The sequence below is a fragment of the Microtus oregoni genome, unplaced genomic scaffold (genome assembly GCF_018167655.1).
Source record: "Microtus oregoni isolate MIOR12 unplaced genomic scaffold, Mior012 000006F_ref0000085, whole genome shotgun sequence".
In the NCBI taxonomy this organism is placed as follows: domain Eukaryota; kingdom Metazoa; phylum Chordata; class Mammalia; order Rodentia; family Cricetidae; genus Microtus; species Microtus oregoni.
In genome coordinates, this window is record NW_024543065.1 from 30,401,334 (window position 1) to 30,425,071 (window position 23,738).

At 35.6% G+C, this 23,738-nt stretch overlaps 1 pseudogene; it reads left to right on the plus strand.

Moving 5' to 3' along the window:
* The window catches only part of LOC121449750, a 76,392-nt pseudogene extending 54,062 nt beyond the window's left edge, over positions 1 to 22,330 (plus strand).
* Positions 22,331 to 23,738: the final 1,408 nt, after the last annotated feature.

The window sequence follows — 23,738 nt, forward strand, 5'->3', positions numbered from 1 at the left end:
ACTTCATTCACCTGTGTTTGGTTCTCTTTGACAATGTTTACTATTTCAGAATTAATTATTTGGGTTTTGTATTCTTGAATTTATACGCAGTGTTTTATTCTGTAGCCAAGATATGTTGGATTCAGCAATAATTATTTTGAAGCATTGGCAAGTGTTGTATATAAACTATAATATATTATTTAGGAACTAATGTTTTCCCTAATCATTTTAATGTGTAGCCTAGAATTGGAGACTACCTTGCATGATATCTCCCAACATTTACTCCCACAAACACAATTGTTTTCTTGGGAAGCTTTCAGAAAAATAGGCATGGATTTATATTTTTAAATTTACTTATTATTTCTGTTATGGAACATACATGTCTTTCCTCACAAAATATTTCCTTAATATGGTTTTCTCCCCTTCCACTACTCCCACCAACTCCCACTCTTTTTTCCAATCCAGATCCCGCCCATTTCTCTCTCTCTCATTAGAAACCAGACTGGTTTCTAAGGTAGAATAATAACTCAAAATATACTAAGATATAATTAGGCAAAAGAAAATTAACAAAAATAATAGAACAAAACCAAATATCAGAAGAAATACCCAAGTTAAATCACATAAAACATATAGATGCAGATATCTGCCAATATTCTCAGTCACTAATCTCTAAAAATTCTATACTGGGAACTCTAATATATATATAAAAGTGAACCATAGTTTAAACGGTGATAAGAATAAATATAAACACCAAGTATAAGGAAAAAAGGAAAGTTCAGAGATGCTATTATGAGACAAAAACATTCCAAATATGCTGTTGAGTTTACTGAGGTTTGGCATTCTGCCTACCTACCTTTGAGAGTAATTTCTTACCCCAGTGTCAGACACTTACCTGAAGAAATAAAATTTTCATTTGTTAGTGGTTATCAATCAGTGATTTCTTCTGAGTTACAGATATGGGCATTTGTAGACTTCTTATTTCAGTTCTAGGACCAAATCTGGTGCAGAAATTGAACAACCTGTGTATGCTTCCTCAGTTTCTTCTAGTTCATATGTGCTTCAATCCAGTGAGGTAGAGGGCTGTCTGTTTGTGGCCAGGCAGACATTATGGGTATTTGTATTCTCCAACTTCTTTGACTCTTATACCCTTTCTTTCTCCTCTTTTTCAGGGCTCACAGAGCCTGAAAAAGAGGATTGATGGAGGCTTCTCATTCAGTGGTGTTCCAATGTTTCTCATTCTCTGCATATTGTCTGCCTCTAAGGCTGTCTGTTTGTTCTCTCCAACTTTTCCAGGAGGAATATAATCTTTTGATGACCGAATAAGGCTTTCATCCATGAGTATCTACATATACTAGAAGATCACTTAGGAGCAATTTTATTTCTATTATTTAACAGTAGTGTTTGATATTATCCCAGATCACTGGGATAACTAGTTCTGTTTCTGTCATTCAAGCAGTGTGGCATATGATTTCATCTCATGGAGTTATTCTAAAGTTCAATCAGATTTTGGCTTGTTACTCACACAAGCTTTGTTACACCATTATGCTAACATACCTTATGGACAGGAAAACAATGTAGGTTTGCAACTGATTTGATGTTTATATTTCTCCTTGGTAGTATGTAGACTACCTTCCTGCACCAAAGATTCAGACAGTGTTAAAGGTGCTACATAGGTAATAGCTCCATTTCCATGTGTTCTGTGAGTTGTGTAGGTGTTGTCTTATGTTTTGTGCGGGTTTATATTTATAATCAACACACGCAGCATGGTCAATAGTATATTTAATTAAAAATTTTAAATGGTCCCCTAGTAACATGTTTTCATAAACTAAACATTTATAGCACAAACAAGAAAAGAAATGTATGAAACAAAATATTTAAAAGAAAGTTTTCTAAATATTAAATCATATTTTTATCTGAATCATGCTTTCTCTGTTGCAAGTTTTGGAAAATGAATGAAATGGCTCTGTAACTATTTTGCAATGAATTACTCTTTTAGTTATAGAGAAATGTTGTAATCTATCACTGCCTTGAGTCCAGAGTCATCAGTTCTATAAATAATGGATTATATGCAAATAAAAACTTCTTTCCCCTTTTTGTGCTGTTCTCTTCTATTCATTCTAGTACAGTAAGGAAACCTGTTTGAACTTTGTTTTTCATTTATTATCTCTGTATGTTGTCCTCTGCAGTAGTGTAGGTAAATTATTTGTCATGCAAATATCTTAATGGATGTTTTTAAACCTTGTGCATGTAAACCGAATAGACTCAAATAATTATGTCATAGATTTGTTATGTAATAAGCTTGCAAAATTACAGAAGTGCATACTTATTTACATGAAACACATTGAGTTTGTTATTGTTGGTCATTCATAGAAAACTAAAATGCTTTCAGCTTTATTTCATCCAAGAATGATCCCTTCTGTAATGTTTTTTTTTTTTACTTTCAAGGGTATTACATTTATACACAAGACCTGTCATAACCACAGTGCTTAGCAGATATTTATAACTGAGCCACAATGTATCATTTAACTATATCCACACATTTGGTTATACATATTAAGGGATAAGAACTATATTTCTTCTTCATCATGAAATTTTCACTTTCTCTCAATAAACCTCAATTCATGCCAGTTACCATTTGAGAATCCAAAGATATGTTACAAATTATTCTCATCAAATTTGAAATATAGGTTTAATCTACAGAAAGGATAAAACCCTGTAAACTGATATACACTGAAAGTCATGCAAATCTTTCCCATATTTTGTGTGCATTTAAACAGTCCTTCAAACATTTCAGAAGGAAGACAGTAAAAAGTACAGTAAACCATTTTTCATGTCAGTAGTGTGATGTATACTTGGCACAAAATTTATCAGTCAATTCCAATTTGTGAAAAGTTCTGCAACTAAGATCAATATAAAAATATTTTATAAATCAATGAAATCATGGTATAAATATATGTGGAACCCCAATAAAAGTAATGAAACTAGTTAAGTCTTTAATGAGTATTTTCTATTAAACACCTCCCAGAATATGTACTCTGTTAGGAGATGTATCAAAATTGCTTATGAACTGGAATAAAATTCTCATATAAGTACTTATTTTCTATAAAAATTCTCATGGAAGTACTTATTTTCTTAAGATCCACTACGAATTTGATAAATATAAGATGACTTTGATAAAGCATCACACTGTTATTCTCTACGCAGAAAAAGCTGCATTCAAATAATCACCATGAACAAATTTTAAATGAGACACCATAATGCAGACAATAGAGGAGAACTAGCAGCACAGGAAAGCAAACTATTTATATAGTGTCTTTGTCTATAAACTTGATATATTCCTAACTTACGACATTTTATTATCATATCACCTCTAGCCCTTTGATTATTTTGTGAGCTTTAGGTATTTTTTTTTCTGATGGAGAGCTTTGGACTTAGAGTGGATCAAATTTTTTCCAACACAGGGCAGATTGACTCCTTCATTTCCTAATTGATGACCTTTTGCTTTACATTTTTTTAATTTTATTCCCTGGTTAATTCTACAGCAATATATTTGATATTTTTATAGGTTGATGTGAAAACTTTGTATTATTCCTTATTTTTTGGCAATTCTTTGAAATTCTCCTTCATGATGATCATCATACAACCTGAATTATTTATTATACTCAGCATGAAGTATGTTGAGCCTTGTTATTCAGGATTTGTACTAACAAGGAATATTTAATTGGTCAAAAGCGTTTCTTACACATCGCTTTTTTATTTATTAAATGTTTAAAAAATTCCAATCCAAGTACCACTCCCATCCCTCCTTCCATTCCCTTCACACACCCTCCCACCACATCCCCATCCAATCCTCAGAGAGGGTAAGATACATTGCTTTTTGGAAGGTCCATGGATATCCCTATTATATCTAGGTTGAACAAGGTATCCATCCAAAGAGAATAGGATTCCAAAAAGCCAGTATATGCAGTAGGGATAAATCCTGATGCAATGCCAGTGGTCCCTCAGTCTGGCCCAGCAATTCAACTGCCACATACATTCAGAGGGACTAATTTGGTCCTATGCTTGTTCCTTCTCAGTCCGACTGGAGTTGGTGAATTCCTATTAGCTCAGGTGTACTATTTCAGTGGGTGAACCCATCATGGTCTTGACCTCATTGCTCTTATTCTCATTACTTCCACTCTTCACCTGGACTTTGAGAGCTCAATCCAGTGCTCCAATGTGTGTCTCTCCCTTTGTTTCCATCAGTTGCTGGAGGAAGGCTCTATGGTTATACTTAAGATAATCATCAGTCTGTCTACAGGGCAAGTCAACATCAGGCCCCCTTTCCCCTAATGCTTAGGGTCTAAGCTGGGTTAATCCTTGTGCGTTCCTGGGAATTTCTCTAGAGCCAGGATTTTGCCAACCCTATAATGGCTCCCTCAATCAAGATAGCTTTTTCCTTGCTCTCATCTCTGTCCTCCCTCCATCTCGACTATTCCCTTCCCTCAAGTTCTCCTCAAGCCTCCTCTTCTTCCCTCCTGTTCCCCCTCTATTCCTTTCTCCACCCACCAGATGCTCCCAATTTTATCAGGTGATGTTGTCTGTTTCCAGTTTTCAGGTGGATTTACATATGTTTTTCTTTGGGTTCACCTTAGTACTTAGCTTATTTAGGATCATAAACTACAGGTTCAATGTCGTTTGTTTATAGCTGGTATCCACTTATTAGTGAGTACATACCATATTCATCCTTTTGGGTCTGGGTTACTTCACTCAGGATAGTGTTTTATAATTCTGTCCATTTGCATGCAGAATTCAAGATATTATTGTTTTTATGATCGAGTAGTACTCTAACATGCAAATATGCAATATTTTTAATCCATTTTTTGGTTGGGGGGCATCTTGGTTTTTTCCAGGTTCTGACTATTAAAATAATGATGCTATGAATATAATTGAATGAATGCTTTTGTAGTATGATTGAGCATCTTTTCAGTATATGCCCAAGAGTGTTTTGTTGGATCTCAAGGTAGGTTGAATCCCAACTTTCTGAGAAACTGCCATACCGATTTCCAATGTGGTTGTACAAATTTGCATTCCCATCTTACTCCGCATCCTCTCCAGCATATACTCTTGTTGTTTTCAACACCAATGGTCTTAGCCATTTTGACATGTGTAAGATGGCATTTCAGAGTTGTTTTGATTTGCATTTCCCTGATGGCTAAGGATGTTGAACATTTCCTTAAGTATCTTTTGGCCATTTCAGATACTTCTGTTGAAAATTCCCTATATAGCTCAGTACCCCATTTTAAAATATTTTTATATGTTATTTATATATTTTTAATATCAGCCCTCTGTCTGATGTGGGGTTGGTAAAGATTATTTCCCATTCAGTAGGCTGTCCTTTTGTCTTCTTGACTGTGTCCTTTCCTTTTCAGAAGCTTCTCAGTTTCAGGAGGTCCCATTTATTTATTGCTTCTCTGAGTGTTTGTGCTACTAGGGTTATATTTAGAAAGTGCTCTCCTATGCCCCTGCATTGAAGAATACTTCCCACTTTCTCTTCCATCAGGTTAAGTGTGGTAGGATTTATATTGAGGTCTTTAATCGATTTGGAATTGAGTTTTTTGCATGATGATAGATATGGATCTATTTTCATTCTTCTACAGGATGACATCTGTTATGCCAGCACAATTTGTTGAAGATCCTTTCTTTTTTTCATTGTTTAATTTTAGCATCTTTGTCAAAAATCAAATATTCATATGTGTGTGGATTAATATCTGGGTTCTCTATTCAATTCCATTGATCAACCTCTAGGTTTTTATGCCAAAAACAAGCTGTTTTCATTACTGTAGCTCTTAATAAAGCTTGATGTCTGGAATAGAGATGCCTGTGGAAGTTCCTTTATTGTATAGGATTGTACTGGCTGTCCTGGGTTTTTTGTTTTTCCATATGAAGTTGATTATTGTTCTTTCAAGGTCTGCAAAGAATTGTGTTGGGATTTTGATGGGGATTGAACTGAATGTATACATTGCTTTTCGTAGGACTGACATTTTTTACTCTGTTCATCCTACTTATCCAAGAGCATGGGAGATCTTTCCATTTTCTGGTATGTTCTTCTATTTCTTTCTTCAGACACTTAAAGTTGTTGGCAAGATCTTTCACTTCTTTGGTTAGTGTTACCGCAAGATATTTTCTATTTGTGGCTATTGTGAAAAGTGATGTTTCTTTGATTTCCCTCTCAGCTTCTTTAACATTTGTGTATAGGAGAGCTACTGATTTTTTGAGTTAATCTTGTATCCTGCCACATCACATCACTGAAGGTATTTATCAGCTGTGGGAATCCTCTGGTAGAGTTTTTGGGTTCACTTATATATACTCTCATATCATCTGCAAATAACAAAAGTTTGACGTCTTCTTTTCCAATTTGAATCCCGTTGATCAACTCCAAAAACTATGTTGAAGAGATATGGAAACAGTAGACAGCCTTGATTTGGACCTGATTTTAGTGGGACTGATTTGAGTTTCTCTTCATTTAATTTGATATTAAATATCTCCTTGCTGCACATTGCTTTGATTATATTTAGATATGTTTTTTTCTTTTCCTGATCTTTACAAGACCTTTAGCATGAAGGGGTGGTGGATTTTGTCAAATGCTTTTTTCAGCATCTAATGAAATGATCATTTGGTTTTATTCTTCCAATTTCTTTATATGTTGGATAATTTTGATTGATTTTCTTTTTTTTATTGCGAAAAGAAGAAAAAAAACATAAAAAACGAGTTTCCACCTCCTCCCAGCCTCCCATTTCCCTTCCCCTCCTCCCACCCTTCTCCCCCTCCTGCCACCCTTCTCCCCCTCCTCCTACCCTTCTCCCCCTCCCCCCACTCCTCTCTCCCTCCCTCTCCAGTCCACAGAGCAGTCCGGGTTCCCTGCCCTGTGGTAAGTCCTAGGTCCTCCCCCCTCCGTCCATATCTAGGAAGGTGAACATCCAAACTGGCTAGGCTCCCACAAAGCCAGCACATTAAGTAGGATCAAAACCCCCTGCCATTGTCCTTGGTGTCTCATCAGCCCTCATTGTTCGCCATGTTCAGAGAGTCCGGTTTTATCCCATGCTTTTTCGGTCACAGTCCAGCTGGCCTTGGTGAGCTCCCCGTAGATCAGCTCCACTGTCTCAGTGGGTGGATGCACGCCTCGTGGTCCCGAATTCTTTGCTCATGTTCTCCCTCCTTCTGCTCCTCCTTGGGACCTTGGGAGCTCAGTCCAGTGCTCCTGTGTGGGTCTCTGTCTCTATCTCTATCCATCACCAGATGAAGATTCTATGATGATATGCAAGATATTCGTCAGTATTGCTCTAGGATAGGGTCATTTCAGGTTCCCAATCCTCAGCTGCCCAAGGAGCTAACTGGGAACCTCATCTTGGTCACTAGGGAGCCCCTCTAGGGTCAAGTCTCTTGCCCACCCTAAAGTGGCTCCCTTAACTAAGAATTGTGGTTCCGTGCTCTCCTATCCACCTTTCCTTTATCCCAATTCTCCTGTTTCCCCAGGTCCCCCCTCCTTCCCTTCTACCGTTTCTCTCCCCATCTCCCCTTACCCCCATCCCACCCCACCCCCAAGATCCCATTTTCTTCCCGGAAATTTGGTCTACTTCCCTTAGCCAAGAGGACAACTATATGTTTTTCCTTGGGTTCACCTTCTTACTTAGCTTCTTTAGGTTCACCTATTGTAGACTCCGTGGTCCTTATTTATGGCTAGAAACCAATTATGAGTGAGTACATCCCATATTCATCTTTTTGGGTCTGGGACACCTCACTCAGGATAGTGTTTTCTATTTCCATCCATTTGAATGCAAAATTCGAGAAGTCATTGTTTTTTACCGCAGCATAGTACTCTAGCGTGTATATATTCCATACTTTCTTCATCCATTCTTCCATTGAAGGGCATCTAGGTTGTTTCCAGGTTTTGGCTATAGAAGAGAAAGTGGGAAATACCCTACAACAGATGGACACAGGAGATCGCTTCCTATGTATAACCCCAGAAGCACAGACATTAAGGGCAACATTGAATAAATGGGACCTACTTAAACTGAGAAGCTTCTGTAAAGCAAAGGACATGGTCACTAAGACACAAAGGCAACCTACTGACTGGGAGAAGATCTTCACCAACCCCGCAACAGACAAAGGTCTGATCTCCATATATATAGAGAACTCAAGAAACTAGACTTTAAAATGCTAATTAACCCAATTAAAAAATGGGGCACTGAACTGAACAGAGAATTCTCAACAGAAGAAGTTCAAATGGCCAAAAGACACTTAAGGTCGTGCTCAACTTCCTTAGCAATGAGGGAAATGCAAATCAAAACAACTTTGAGATATCATCTTACACCTGTCAGAATGGCTAAAGTCAAAAACACCAAGGATAACCTTTGCTGGAGAGGCTGTGGAGGAACGGGTACCCTCATCCATTGCTGGTGGGAATGCAATCTTGTGCAACCACTGTGGAAGTCAGTGTTTCGGTTTCTCAGGAAATTCGGGATCAACTTACCCCTGGACCCAGCAATACCACTCTTGGGAATATACCCAAGAGATGCTCTATCAAATGACAAAAGCATTTGTTCAACTATGTTCATAGCAGTATTATTTGTAATTTTGATTGATTATCATACGTTGAACCAGCCTTGCATCTCTGGGATTGAGCCAACTTAAATATGATGGATGATTTTCTTGAAAATTGCATTTGGTTTGCCAGTATTTGATTCTGTTGTAATAAGAGCGGTGGGCTACGTTCCTGGAACCCGGCCACCCACACGGATAGCTTTATACCTGAAATTATTACATGGACACTTTATTCTTTTAAACACTGCCTGGCCTATTAGTTCCAGCCTCTTATTGGCTAGCTCTTACATATTGATCTAACCCACTTCTAATAATCTGTATAATACCACAAGTGGCTTATCAGGAAAGATCTTAACCTGCATCTTTCTGAAGTGGGAGAATCATGGCAACTGCCTGACCTGGCTTCTTTCTCCCAACATTCTGTTCTGTTTACTCCACCTACCTAATTTTCTGCCCTATCAAAGATCAAGCAGTTTCTTTATTAATTAACCAATGAAAGCAACAGATAGATAAAGACACTCCCACATCATGATTCAGTATTTTTGCATCCATGTTCATGAGTGAGAATGGTGTGTAATTCTCTTTCTTGGTTGAGTTTTTGTGTGGTTTCAGTATCAATGTAATTGTTGCCTCAGAAAAAGAGTTTGGCAATGTCCCTTCTGTTTTTATTATGTGATACACTTTGAGAAGTATAGGTTAAATTAGCTCTTCTTGGACGTTCTGGTAGAATTCTTCACTCACACCATCCTGCCCTGGGCTTTTTTGAGTTGGGAGGTATTTTATGACAGCTTCTATTTCCTTGCAGTTTATAGGTCTATTTAAATTGCTCACCTGGTCTTGTTTTAATTTGTGTATATGGTATCTATCTAAAAAATTGTCCATTTCTTTTACATTTTCCAATTTTGTGGAGTATAGGACTTTGTAGTAAGACACAATAACTCTCTGAATTTCCTCAGCTTCTGTTGTTATTTTCCCCTTTTCATTTCTGATTTTGTTAATTTGGATATTCTCCCTCTGTCTTTTGATTAGGTATGATTGGGGGTTTTCTATCTTGTTGATTTTTCTCAAAATACCAGCTCTTTGTTTCATCGATTCTTTGTATTGTTGTCCCTGTTTCTATTTTGTTGATTTCCCCCTCAATTTGATTATTTCCTGTCTTATATCCCTCCTGGGTGAGTATGTTTCTTTATATTTTAGAGTTCTCAGGTTTCCTAGTAAGTCACTAATGTGAGATTTCTCTGTTTTTTTTTTTTTAATGTGGGCTCTTAGTGCTATAAACTTTCCTCTTAGCACTGCTTTCATAGTGTCCCATAGGTTTGGATATTATGTGCCTTCATTTTTGTTGAATTGAAGGAAGACTTTAATTTCCTTCTTTATTTCTTCCTTGACCCCAGGGTGGTTTAGTAGTTGACTGTTCAATTTCCATGACTTTGTAGGATTTCTGAGAGTAGTATTGTTGTTAAATAGATAAGACATAGGGGGTTATGACAAATCTTTCGCATCTGTGGAGGCCTTCTTTGTTATCAAGTGTATGGTTAATTTTTAGAGACAATTCCATGACGTGCTTTGAAGAAGGTATATTCTTTTGTGTTTGGGTAGAATGTTCTATAGATGTTAAGTCCATTTGATACATGACATTTCTTAGTTCTCTTATTTCTCTGTTAAGTTTGTGTCTAGTTAACCTGTCCATTGGTGAAAGTGGAGTGTTGAAGTCTCCTTTTATTGGTGTGTCGGGTTTGGTGTGCGATGTAAATTTTAATACTGTTTCTTTTACATAAGTAAGTGCTCTTGTATTAGGAGCATAGTTGTTCAGGATTGAGACTTCATTTTGATGGATTGTTCTTCTTATGAGTATAGTGTGTCCTTCTCTATCTCTTCTGACTGATTTTAGTTTGAAATCAATTTTGTCAGATATTAGGAGAGTTACACCCACTTGTTTGTTAGTTCCTTTTGATTGGAAAACCTTATCCTAATACTATACTCTGAGGTTATACCTGTCTTTGAGGTTGAGGTCTGTTTCTTGTATACAGCAGAAGACTGGAACTTTTTTGTATCCATTCTCTTAGCCTGTGTCTTTTTATAGGCAAATTGAATCCATTGATAGTAAGTGATATTAATGACCAGTATTTGTTAATTCTGGTTATTTTTTAGTACTAGTGTTTGTGTATTTCCCTTTTTTGGTTATGCTGTTAGGGGGATATCAGATGCCTGTGTTTTTGTGGGTACATTTAACTTCCTTGAGTTGGAGTTTTGCTTGTAGTCTTCCTGTAGGGCTTGGTTTGTAGATACATATTGTTTAAAGCTTTTTTTGTCATGAAATATCTTGCTTTCTCCCTCAATGGTGATACAAATCTTTGCTGGGTTTAGTGGTCTATGCTTGCATACATGGTCTCTTAGTGTCTGCAGCACATCTATTGATGATCTTCTGGCTTTCATGGTTTCTATTGATATGTCAGGTGTAATTCTGGTAGGTTTTACCTTTATATATTACTTGACCATTCTCCTCTGCAGCTCTTAATATTCTTTTTTTCTGTATATTTGTGCTCTAATTATTATATGGCTATGGAATTTTTTAATCTAGTCTATACGTTGTTTTGTAAGCTTTTTGTACCTTCATAGGGATATCCTTTAGATTGGAAAAATTTTCTTTTATGATTTTATTTAACGTATTTTCTGTGCCATTGATCTAGAGTTCTCCTTCTTCTACCCCTGTTGTTCTTAGGTTTGGTCTTTTCATGGTGGCCCAGATTTTCTGGATGTTTTCTGTAAAGAATTTGTTCTATTTAATGTTTTTTACGACAAATGAGTACTTTTCCTTTATAGTTTCTTCAGCACACGAGGCTCTTTTTACTATCTTTTGTTTTCTATTGGTTATACTTGTCTCTGTAGTTCGTTTTCGTTTACCCCAATTTTCCACATCCAAAATCCCTCAATTTGTCTTTACTTTATTACCCTTTATTCAGTCTTCAAGTCTTGAAATATTTGCTTTAACTGTTTGATTGTTTTTTTATGGTGTTCTTGTATTTATTTGAAGGATTTATTAATTTCCTCCAATTTTTTGCTTGTCTTTTTATCCATTTCATTAAGGGATTGTTTCATTTCCCTTTAGAGGTTTCCATCATTTTCACAAATTACATTAAAATTGGTTTCTTCTACTTCTTTTGGGTTAGGATGACCAAGTCTTTTTGTTGTGTGCAGTGGGTTCTGGTATTTCCATGTTGCTTTTTATGTTGTTGGAGGAATTCTTTCATTGGCACCACTCTTCCTTCAAATGAGGCCAGCAGTTTCTTTGTGTCTTGGTCCAGTACTTGTAGTGGCTTTCAGAGTGTTTGAAAATGTTTCTTGGTCTAATCTGTACTGTCAATGTCTGTCTCAGAAAGCCTCTGAGGTCTCTATAAGCCTGCTTTGCTGGTCTTCTCTCCTGGTTTGCTCTCTGGGTGCTCTCTGTTAATCCCCTCAGTGTTGTAGCAAGCTCTTGGTCCCCTCAGTATTTTAGCAAGCTCTCAGCACTTAGGCAGGGTGTGGCTAGAGTTATCATGTGTTCCTGGGTTGGTCTGGGTTTTTGCTGAGCCTACCTGTGGGAAACTCCCTGTTGTGTGGCTTGAAAAGCCTAGGGAGTAGGGGGAGGGGCCCGGGGTATTTTCCTACTGTGGGGGTTCTACAGCATGGGGTGTCCTGCCATGTGGCTGTTCACTCACCTTTTAAGTACCCTCAGTATTGGAGCAAGGGATTCAGAGTTCCACCGAGGTTGCAGGAAGATGGTTCTTATACCTCTTAAATGATTTTGTGAAATCTCTCTTTATATCCATAGATGTGAAGTATCACCTACATTGTTTTGAGGATGGTGAACCTTGAATATCACTGTTTGGCTGGGTTTTGGACGTGTTATCATATTGAATGATCATTTTATGTCATGATAGAATTGCTTTATAAACGTAATATGAAATGTTATATATATGAGTTATATAAAATACATTATTTTATGATTTTCAGCCTCCAATGTAAAGTTTTCGTGATACTTCTTTGAGGAATAATTAATTTGTAGAGCAGATATTCAGTTTGGACTTCTAACTCTAAATTTTGTTTCATTATGCTTCTCTAAAATGAAGCTTTCTGAGAATTTTTCATACTATTAACCATAGTTTGTTCACTGTTTTTCAATCTAAGCAACAAGCAATTAGTGTTCTATTTTCTTCACACCCCCTCCACATTTGTTATCAGTCCTGTACCTTTCTGACTGGGGTACAATGAAATTTCCAGGTTATTACATATGCAAAAACCTAATTGGAAGAGACTATGAACATGTTTCAGTTATTTCTTATCAATTTTCTCTTCCTTCCAATATTCTGTGCTAAATCAGTGTCCTACTTTGAATATAGAGGTAAAGATTTCTTCCATTCTGTGGGATTCCTGTTTGGTTAACATTTTGCTAGCTGTTTAGACATTTTTTCAGCTGTATCAAGACCCACTTGTCAGTTTTTGACTTAATACATGGAAAAGCAGAGCCCTATTTGAAAGACCTTACTAGATCCACATTCTCGAGGGAAAAAAATTAGCTTTTTTCTAGCAACTTTAGTTTCTTTTTTTTTCTTTTTAACTATAAGGAATTACTGTTAAAATGAAAGAATAATGTACAAGGTGATGGGAGATGGTTCACCGATTAAAAGATACTGCTCTTGAAACAGACCTAGGTTCAAGTCCCAGCAACCACATTACTCTCTGTGACTGCAGTTTTAGGCGATCCAATACCATCTTCTGGTTTTGCTGGGTACTACAAGTACATGGTTCAAAGACACAAATGCAGGGAATCCACTAATACAAATTAAATGAAAATAGTAAAAATAGATGACTCTCTTCAGTGATGCATCGAAAGATGTGATAAAGAAAAGCGACAGTCTCTAGGTTAACAGAAAATATTTAGAAACTGTATATCACAAGAGTTAATGTCTAGAGCACAAATAAAAACACTTCCAGTAAAATAACAAAAAGACAAGTAAAAATGAGCAAATGATTTCTATAAATGTTTTCCCAAAGGTAAACAATGACTAATAACATACCGATAAAGCTGCCCAATATCTTGTAGAAATGAACTCAAAAGTACAAAGAAATATGACTCTGCCTCCATTAGAATGACTATGACAGAAGTCTATGAGATTTTTAAACAAGAAAATATACTCTTCAAATTGTTCCTATTAAGAGAAATAGAAGGAACAGGTGAAAATTCATTTTATAAGACCATATTATCTCTGAGTAACATATTGTGATATAGTCCTCATACTCTTCCTGTGATCTCGAAGCAGTGGTGGATCCCTGTACTTTTAGGGGTGAGTAAGTTTATGATGAAAACTGATCTAAGCCATGGATGAGCAACCCAATCTACTGCCTTCATTTGTTCTTTATTAATTTGCCCACAGTGTTTTCAGAACCTTTTCAGGTCTTAGAAGTCAGTCTCTATCCAGTCACTACACACGGTTGTCAGCTGTTTCATGGTCTTTCCCACTGATGTAATTGGATGCATTTGCCATAAGAATCTCTGCATCCTTCTTGGTTATAGCAGTTCTACCTCTTACTACACACCTGACATGGGGCAAATATTCAGTTGACAACAGTGTAGACATGCCTAATGTCATTGTCTGATGGAGGTGGGACTTGTATCTAATCTGTTGCTTTCATTGGTTAGTTAATAAAGAAACTGCTTGGCCCTCTGATAGGGTAGAAATTAGATAGGCAGAGTAAACAGAACAAAATGCTGGGAGAAAGAAGCTGAGTCAGGGAGTCGCCATGATTCTCCCACTCCAGACAGACACAGGTTAAGATCTTCCCTGGTAAGCCACTTCATGGGCTACACAAAATATTAGAAATGAGTTAGATCAATATGTAAGAGCTAGCCAATAAGAGGCTGGAACTAATGGGCCAAGCAGTGTTTAAATGAATACAGTTTCCATGTAATTATTTCGGGTAAAGCTAGCTGGGTGGCAGAAAGTGGCCCGCCGCCCTTATTACAACAATTGTCATGACTCATGTTCTCCAGCCACTGTCTTGTACAACAATGATTTCCCATGAGGGTAAAGGCTCTTGACTGATGATTCACACTATAATTGGAACTGCACATGAAATATCTGCCTCCCGCTCACATACCTTATTTCAGCCTGTTAATTTACAGCTTAAATTTGTCCTAGTTCACTTTGTCTGTCATGCTTCCTCACACAGATTTTAGTATAGACTGTAATTTAGAGTATGTCTTTTAGAATAATGCTATTCAAGAACAAACCATGTTTTATGATGATTTGATGTATTCTTAGAATACATAAAGAACTTTGTACCTTATCACTTGATAAACTGTTTTCTGTTTTCTTACATGATAGGACATCTTGACATTTGAGGATGTGTCAATAGACTTCTCTCAAGATGAGTGGGATTGCCTGGACTTTGCTCAGAGGGCTTTGTACAGGGATGTCATGTTGGAGACCTACAGTAATATGCTCTCTGTCGGTGAGACTTTTATTTTATGATTCCTTTTTATTCATAATTGTTTCATATAAGTGTGTTTTACAACTATGCCAAATTATCTCCCTGACTTTGACATGCTTATTTAATAAAATTTGAAGTTTATCATATAGAACAGAATGCTTTTTAAAACTTTACTTTGTTAATATTTGTCTGATTCTTGGAGATGACACTGATCATTCAAACTATTACAATATATTTTACTTTCAGATATACCATAGATTATATAGATTAGCAAATTTATGACTCACTAGTTTCAGTAGAAATCTCAAAAAGAATACAGGGTATAAAATATTAATAAAAATGAGTTTGAATATTTTAAAATTTTAGAAGAGAACATTTAGAAAATTATATGGTGAATTTTACATTATTTGTCTTCTTATATAATCACTCTGATGATGTACTAGAAACCCATGTGTTTTACTGTTATCCCATGATAAGGTCATATGTCTGTTACAACATGCAGGTATTTCAGTGTCAAAACCAAACCTGATCTGTTGTCTTGAACAAAGCAAAGAGCCCTGGAATGTGAACATTAGAGAAAAAGAAGGCATTGAACAAGGTAAGCTAAAAAGAATCATTGGCATTTGTGGGGATCCTAAGACTTGGAGAAATTCTCCACTGCAGTGGGGTTTGCAAAAATCTTTAATGAAAATATATAAAAATTCACATAGAATAATTATCACAAATTATTTTCTAGGTGTTTTTTATATAAAAATGTAAAAATAAACTCAAATTATGGTACAAAGAGAAACAAAAATGATTTGTTGCCATATTCTTAACTGTCATCAGGCCATGAAATGAACAATACTGAAAGGAAAAAAAATCATTATAATAAAATAAAACTTTCACAGTGTATGAAAGAGTATTTCTCTGTACTGGTTCAAATCTACTTGTATGCTCTCAAGATAGTATTACATGGTTTTCATTGTTGTGTAATATAACACAAAATCAGAAAATATAACTTTTATAGTGGTACTCATTTTGGAAGTAAGCATTATTTTTTCTTTGCTTTAAATTCTACAGGACTTAAAAGTAACTTCATCTATTTTTGTAAAAGTATCATTTAGAATCATGAATTGTTTAGAAACATACATATTATTCATCTATTTTAAAATAATCTACAATCTCTGTATATTAAAATTTATATGTTAATTTCCATATAAAACTTGTGTATTCTCTTATTTTCCTTTGTGATTTATTCTGCAATTCATTTTCTTTAGAGAAGAAAATTTGTGTCTAGATAATCTTTTATTTTCAATATTTGTATTAATTATTTTGGAATACCTTACAATGTCATTTGATTATATTCAATCCTCAAACACTTCCTACATTCCCTTTTTCCAGACATCTTTGCTGTTTTTCTCTTTTTCTTTTATACTCAAAGGGCTTTGAGCCTGGCCTACAATATAATCAAACTTTCAGGAGGTGAACATCCTTAAAACAAAATTTATTCCTTTTCTCTAAGCATCTATCAGGTGATATAAGCATCTCACAAAGGAGTGGGTCTCCATGTCCTTTCACCCTTTCTTCACTGGAGTTTTATCTAGCTTGAGCTTTTTCATGTCTGATGCATTCTATCCTAATCCCTTGAGCTCACATGTACAGCTTTCATGTTGTGTGAAGGAAGCATGGTTTTCGTGTAGTAATTTATCACTTTTTTCCTTTAACATTTATAATTGTTCTGTCCTGAATAAGCTCTGCACGTTATATGGAACAGGTTTGATATAAACATCCTACTTAGATCTAATTTTTCAATTGATTTTTACATAGCTCTACATTTTTCTCTGCTCCCCTCCTTTCCTCTCCCCTCCAATTCAAACCATTCCCAAGGTCCCCATACTCCCAAATTTCTCAGGTGATCTTGTCTTTTTCTACTTCCCACATAGATTAGAATGTTTTCTTGTTTTCTGCAGCATGACAACTTGTGGGTCACCTTTCAGATGTCAAGTTCTATGAGAAGCTATAGAAATGAAAGTGTAGACATGCAATCGTTAGTTTAAAAGCAATTAGACATCAAGTATTATTTTGATAGTACATTCAAGCATTAGAATTGTGGAAGTTGGTGTTACTTGGTATCTTTCAACAATTCTTCAGTTAGCATGAATACTGTTCATACCATTCTACAAAGTAAAAGCAGCAGATCACTGTAAAATTCTTCTCAAGAGGAAAGTGACACTGATACCTAAACCACTTATATGCTCAAAAAGTACATGAATGATATGACAATTTCCTCCTGAACATATATACAAAAATCCTCAAGAAAATATTTGAAAACTGAATCTAAAGCCGGGCGATGGTGGCGCATGCCTTTAATCTTAGCACTAGGGAGGCAGAGGCAGGTGGATCTCTGTGAGTTTGAGACCAGCCTGGTCTACAAGAGCTAGTTCCAGGATAGGCTCCAAAGCTACAGAGAAACCCTGTCTCCAAAAACCTAAAAACAAACAAACAAAAAAAAATGAAAAAAAACCCAACTGAATCTAAGAACATGTCAAAATATCATTTATCATTTACCATAGGATTTACATAAAAAATATAGGGATGTATCAACAAATGAGAGCCAATGAATGTAATCTACCAGATAAAGAAATTAAAAATCAAATTTTAGATGTTCATCATGAGAAATATTAACCACCCTTCATGATAAAAGTTCTGAAGAAACAAGTGAAATGGGACAAACTCAAAATAAAACATGCAATTTATAGCAATCCTATGAACCAAATCAAACTAACTTGTGGGAAATTCAAATCTTTCCAGTAAAATAGGGAACAATAAAGGATATTTGAATTCTTAATATGTATTTAATAGAGTATTTGAAATTTTCATGAAACATAATAAAATTATGTTGATCAAAAGGTGATTAATAGGAAAGAATAAAAGCAAACAAAATTTATATGCAGATGATATGATTTTATAAATAAAAGACAAAGAATCCCACAAGAAAAATTCTACAACTGAGAAACATTCCAATCAAATTGAGGCAGTTTAAAATAAAATAACAGATATAAGAGAACATACGGAGATCGAGGGGATTTGAATCGGAAAGGAAGCAGTCAAACTTTCGTTATTTACAGATGATATGATAGTGTACATTAGTGACCCCTAAAACTCTACAAAAGAACTCTTTCAGCTGATAAACACCTTCAGTGATGTGACAGGTTACAAGATCAACTCAAAAAAAATCAGTAGCCCTCCTATACACAAAGGATAGGGAAGCAGAGAGGGAAATCAGAGAAACATCACCTTTTACGATAGCCACAAATAGCACAAAGTGTGTGGGGATAACTCTAACAAAGGAAGTGAAAGATCTATTTGACAAGAACTTTAAGGCATTGAGAAAGAAATAGAAGAGGAAATCAGATAATGGAAGGATCTCCCATGCTCTTGGATGGGTAGGATCAGCTTAGTAAAAATGGCAATTCTGCCAAAGGCAATCTATAAATTCAATGCAATCCCGATTAAAATCCCAACAAAATTCATCACAGACCTCGAGAGGACAATGATCAATTTTATATGGATATTTAAATGACCCAGGATAGCCAAAACAATCTTATACAATAAAGGAACTTCTGGAGGCAATACATTCCCTGACTTCAAACTCTATTACAGAGCTACAGTAATGAAAACAGCTTGGTACGGGCATAAAAGCAGAGAAGTTGACCAATGGAATAGAATAGAAAACCCAGATATTAACCTACAACTTATGAACACCTGATTTTTGACAAAGGAGCTAAAACTATACAATGGAAGAAAGAAAGCATCTTCATCAAATGGTGCTGGCATAACTGGATGTCAACCTGTAGAAGAATGAAAATAGATCCATAGCATTCACCATGCAGAAAATTCAAGTTCAAATGGATTTAAGACCTCAATATTAATTTGAACACTCTGAACCTGATAGAAGAGAAAGTAGGAAGTAGTCTACAACACATGGGTACAGGAAACCACTTCCTACGTATAACCCCAGTAGCACAGACATTAAGAGAAACATTGAATAAATGGGACCTCCTAAAACTGAGAAGCTTCTGTAAAGCAAAGGACACTGTCATCAAGACAAAAAGGCAACCTACTGATTGGGAGAAGAACTTCACCAACCCTGCAACAAACATAGGTCTTATCTCCAAAATATATAAAGAACTAAAGAAACTAGACTTTAATATGTGTGAGAAAAAGAGAAAAATATGATTACAATGATATGATCATTTTTAAGAATTTCTGATGTTTGAAAAGTTATTAATCCCTTCAAATGGTATACATGGTTGTCTGGGAACCAATTAGTAATAACTGTCTCCTGCTGTTCATGTCTTCTTTCTTTATTAATTAATAATCTGTCTTCTTTAAATATTATTCTGTTTGCTCACGTCAAGTGTTTGAAGAGATGAGATTTTTCTATAAAAATACAATTTCATAACAAATATTATTTTTTATACTTGGGCTTTGTAATAGTTACTTTTCAATTGCTGTGATAAAACACCATGATAAGACAATGCACAGAAGGAAGATCAATGATGATGAATCAGAAGGAATAGTTTACAGGGAGCTGGAACAGCAGTGTGAGGTCCCATATAGAAGCACCATATGAATCAGAGACCATATTAGAGGCAGCAGAAGGCTTTAGAGTTCTCAAATGAAGACTCTAGGAATGTAGACTTTCCATTAAGTTGATATATCTTAATCCTCCCCATAAGTATACACCATCTTCAGGCCATGTATTCAGATGTCTGAATATATGGGATCATTTTACTCAAACCAGTATAGTTTTATTTATTATTCTAAAAATTATGTTTGAAAAACTCGAGGTAATATAATTTAAATCCTGCCATTTAATATATTCTTTCTTTCTTTCTTTCTTTCTTTCTTTCTTTCTTTCTTATTAAAAATTTCTGCCTCCTCCCTACCTCCCATTTCCTTCCTCCTCCCCCCACTCCTCTCCCCTTTCCTCTCCATTCCAAAGAGCAGTCAGGGTTCCCTGCCCTGTGGGAAGTCCAAGGTCCTTTCCCTTCCATCCAGGTCTAGGAAGGTGAGCATCCAAACAGGCTCAAGGTAATATATCCTGCCACTTTATTTATTCTTTAGTGTATGTTATGAAAGATGTTATATCATTTGCCTTGAGAATATTGTTTCATAAGAATAAATAATAATCATGAGATTTTTATGCCACATAGTATAATTAAATATTTCCTATTTTCCAGGTCTATATTCCCATCAAACAGAAGACATATTTGCACAGGAGAATACTCAGGATTCAGTCCTGAAGCTGGTATCTGGAATATCGGTAAGTTTTAACCTAGAAACCTTGTACTTAAGAATATTTTAAAAATTTGGTGATGAGAGTAAAAAGAAAATTTTATGTTATACTTGAAATAATTTTTACTCACCAGCCATCCTGGATAAATTTGCCAATAGGTCAAGAATCTCTACCTTATTGTGGATGTTGTCACATTAGATCTCATACATTTACAGAAGTTTCTTTTCTAAACAAATGCACTTAAAGCCTTAACATATGTTTTTTTTATCTGCAAAGAAAGTTGAAAAATCTGAAAACTGAATGATACGTGTTATGTCAAGCATTCTCTAGATTTCCCACAAATATTAATTACAGTTGTGACATAGTAAGCAATTTAGATCCACATGAGAAGGTTTTTCTCAAAAAAATCAGACTGAAAATACATCATAGATAGCTGTTTTACTTGGGAAAATTCTTACACAGATACTGATGCTATTAAACTGTTTTCTAACATCATAGATAGCTGTTTTTGTTGGGAAAATTCTTACACAGGTACTGATGCTATTAAGCTGTTTTCTAAGAGTTGTAGGAAGAATAGGTACCAGAACCCTCAGTTGACCCAAAAAAAAATGCCAAAAACACTATTTCACAGTACATATTTTCTCAGTATTTAAATACATAGTATAAGGGTATTATTCCTGAGAAGTGTACAGAGACTTTTTATTATAACATACACCATTTTTTTTGTTCCAGTATGACCAGAAACAAGAGAAGCATTATATAAACAAGCAAAATGAAGAGAGACAACACAACTATAAGGAGTGTGGGAAGAGCTTCAACAGATATTCCTGCCTCACTAATTATAAGAGTATTAATTCCAAAGAGAAGTCTTACAAATTTGAAAACTGTGATAAATCATTTTCCTATCATGCAAGTCCTCAAGCTCTCCAACGAATCCCTCTTGGTGAGAAACCTTTCAGATGTAAAGAATGTGGGAATTCCTTTACCCGTGTCTCAACACTGAAACAACATCACAGAATCCATACTGGTGAGAAACCTTACAGATGTCAAGAATGTGGCAAATCATTTACTCGTCATGCACATCTTCAAGCTCACCACAGGATCCACACTGGTGAGAAACCTTACAGATGTCCAGAATGTGGTAAGTGTTTTACCACTGCCTCAACCCTACACACCCATCACATAATTCATACTGCTGAGAAACCTTACAGATGTCATGAATGTGTCAAGTCCTTTACTTGTCGTGCAAATCTTCAAACTCACCACAGAATCCATACTGGTGAGAAACCTTACAGATGTCATGAATGTGGCAAGTCCTTTACTTGTCGTGCAAATCTTCAAACTCACCACAGAATCCATACTGGTGAGAAACCTTACAGATGTCATGAATGTGGCAAGTCCTTTACTTGTCGTGCAAATCTTCAAACTCACCACAGAATCCACACTGGTGAGAAACCTTACAGATGTCAAGAATGTAGCAAGTCCTTTACTTGTCGTGCAAATCTTCAATCTCACCACAGAATCCATACTGGTGAGAAACCTTACAGATGTCAAGAATGTGGCAAGTCCTTTACTTGTCGTGCAAATCTTCAAACTCACCAAAGAATTCACACTGGTGAGAAACCTTACAGATGTCAAGAATGTGGCAAGTCCTTTAACCAGGTGTCAAATCTTTACAAACATTGCAGAATCCATACTGTTGAGAAACCTTACAGATGTTAAGAATGTGGCAAGTCCTTTAACGATGTCTCAGCACTTTCCAGACATCACAGAATCCATACCGGTGAGAAACCATCCAGATGTCAAGAATGTGGCAAATCCTTTACTTGTCGTGCAAATCTTCAAACTCACCACAGAATCCATACTGGTGGGAAACCTTATAGATGTCAAGAATGTGGCAAGTTCTTTACCCGTGTCTCAACACTTCATAGACATCACAGACTTCATACTGGTGAGAAACTTAACACATGTCAGGATTGTGGCAAGTCCCTTACTGCATTCTCAAGTCTTTGAAGGCATCAGAAAATTCATGTAATGGGCACACTTCTTAAAACTTCATAGTTTAACTCACACTAATACGGTTTACCTGTCTTTATATACTGAACAAATTACTTCCCAGACTCAAATCCTTAAATTACTTTCCAAACTTAGTCAGTAATTATCTGGCACTACAGTTCTAATAAATTTAAAAACATTGTGTCCAGTATTAAATATTATAATCATGAAACATTCATAATAAAATTAATTAATTATGTACTATTTTGGGAGATGTAACCATTCAAACATAAAATATTATCAATAAGTAAATATCTCTAGTAGGAATGAATTAAGCAATAACATTCCTTGACTGTATATCAAGGTAATGTGTTAAAGAACCAGCCAAAATCACACTATTCCAGATTTTGATGCATATTTTAGATCTTGGAATATGGTTGTTTAGGTAATGTGATTATATTCTACATAAACATTATTTTCCTGTAGTATTTGTTATTTATATAAATAACTGCTTATCTTGAACTTCACATATTTTCCTTCTTTGCAATAAAATGTTAAATATTTTAGACATTTTTCATCTCTTTGTTTTGAGAGTTTATACTTTAATGGCACGATACTATTAATGTGAGCTGTTCTGTAGATAATAATAACAATATAAATATGTCATAACAAAGAAGTATATTTTTCCTGGGATATGTATATACTGTGAACATGTATTACTGTGATTGACATAATAGGAAGTAAATGGACAAAAGTTAAGCAGGAGATATTAGCAGGACTTGCAGGGAGATAGTGGAAGCAGGAGGAGGAATTGAGGCATGCAAGTTGCCACCAGAGATAGAGGAAGCTGGATGTCTGGTGGGTTTTAGAACATAGCATAAAAATACATGGATTAATTAAACTCATGATAGCTAGTTGGAAAGAAGCCTGGTATTTTGATCTGGCTTGCCCTTGCTCAGTTCTCATGAATCACTGAGTTCCTAATTACACATTTCCCAGTGTGTGCTGAAAACAGTGCTTCTTTATAGTCCTACATCACCTTTGACTCTTTACATCTCTCATAATTCTGTTCTGAACTATCCTTTCAATTGCAGGGAGGGGATGATATTGAAAGGACACTTAAAGCTGAACATATTCTTATTGTCTGAACTATGACTGCAGGTGGGTCTCTCTTTTAGCAGTAAACATATGCAGGTAATTTCTGTGATGGAGGCTTAGCGATGCAGTAGTTGCTGATAAAAGATAGGAAATGAGGAATAATTTTAAACCTTAAGCTTGTATCAGAATAATAGTAGCAGGTGGCACTTTATAACTTTTGGTAATTCTTCTAGAACAAACATGAATTCTCCTCAAATAATTGTACAAACTAGAAGCAGAAGGAACAGTGTGACATTCTTTTCATGAGAACACTTATCTTAATACCTAA